General features: G+C 40.2%; 1 pseudogene; it reads left to right on the forward strand.

Annotated features, from left to right (window-relative positions):
* Nucleotides 1–746: 746 nt before the first annotated feature.
* Nucleotides 747–1,471, forward strand: LOC123782023 (ras-related C3 botulinum toxin substrate 1 pseudogene; annotated as a pseudogene).
* The last annotated feature ends 202 nt before the right edge of the window (nucleotides 1,472–1,673 follow it).

Genomic DNA, 1,673 nt, shown 5'->3' on the forward strand with positions numbered 1-1,673 from the left:
GATGTTTTCTAAAATCCCTGTGATAAAGAAATATTACTATATAAAACAGAATTATTTCAGAGAAAAGCTTTCCCACGAAAATTTTCCAACTGGTAGGCTAAAATGGGAGAAGACATTTAAAGACATACCTAGTAAATTGCTATGGAGCCTGAATATAGTTTATGCGCACAACAGTCCTCAACAAATGCTTGTTGCATACCTAACTTTCATTTTTAAGTTACTTTACAGTTTGCAAGGCATCTTACCTCTTTTGTTCCTTTTAATCCCATTGACTTATACCTTTGTAACAATCCTGGTAGATAGGCATTATTATTTCCATTCTAAATATGTTGAAACTAAGCCTCAGGAAGATTAAAAATATTTTATTTATTGTACTTATCTGTGATAGAAGTGGGATTCAAATCCTTGTCCTAGGACTATAATCCTAGGTCCTTCTATTACCTTGTACTGAATCCTTCTTCTAGAAAGGCATTCCAAAGGACCTCATACACAAATTGCTGTTCGTAAATGGAGGCCCTAGACGACCCTTGAGTGCACACATACCCACAGCCATTTTATGAAAGCCACTCTAGATGCAAGCCTTGGTTTACTACTTGGAGTAATTTGCATTACACTGAATAAGTGACCGTAGACCAAGCAATCTTCCACCATTTCCATCGTTCTCAAAGTCTATACTGTAAGATTGCATCTTGTAGGCTAGGGAGAGGAGACATTCTGACCCTTACGGATCCCAATGAGATGCAAACATGGGGGTTTCTTCCAGCTTTGGTTGGTGTCTGTTGTTAGGCTTCAGCATCTAGTCTGATGAGGCCAAGGTAGTATGAACAGAGACCCCAGCACCCCCAAACCTGCCACTTCTTGCCCCTGTTCTCAGTCAAAGCCACAAACCACCCAGAGGTAGCCCAGAAGCAGGCCATCAGATGTGGTGACGGAAGACAGAACATAGGTAAAGCCTGTCTACTGGTCAGTTACACACCGATGCACTTCCTTGAGAATATATCCCCAATGTCTTTGACAACTTTCTGCTAATGTTACAAGGTGGACTTACGAGGCAAGAAGCTGGACAAGAAGATTATGACTTACACCCCCTAGCCTATCTGAAAACAGATGTATTCTTTATTTGCTTTCCCCCTGTGAGTCCCACATCACTTGCAAATATGTGTGCAAAGTGGTATCCTGAAGCATGATCCCATCTCCCCAGCACATCATACTGTGGAAACTAACCATGATCTTAGGAATGGTAAAGATATGATTGAGAAAATGCAGGAGACGTTGACTCCCATCTCATAGCCAAAGATTTAGCCACAGCCAAGGAGATCAGTGCTATAAAATAGCGTACCTGGAATGCTCAGCTCTCGCACAGAGGAGCCTCAAGACAGTGTTTGATGGAGACAGAATAGCTCCCTGCCCACTGCCTGTCAAGAAGAGGAAGAGAAAGTGCTTGCTGTTTCAGGAAGGGCGGAATAAATAAAATTCACAATCCTGTAGTTAATTCATTTAAAAAAAATAAAAGGTATTAAGACAGATGAAATCAAGAGTGAGACAGATATAACAGATACAGAAGAAATAATTGATAATAGAATACTACGAAGTCTTGTTGAAATAGCTCATTTTCAAGAAAATACAAACTCAGAATTCCCTTGGGAAAAAGCAGAAAACGAAATAGACGAATA

Source organism: Ursus americanus, chromosome 19, assembly GCF_024610735.1.
Source record: "Ursus americanus isolate L20-20 chromosome 19, mUrsAme1.1.p, whole genome shotgun sequence".
In the NCBI taxonomy this organism is placed as follows: Eukaryota; Metazoa; Chordata; class Mammalia; order Carnivora; family Ursidae; genus Ursus; species Ursus americanus.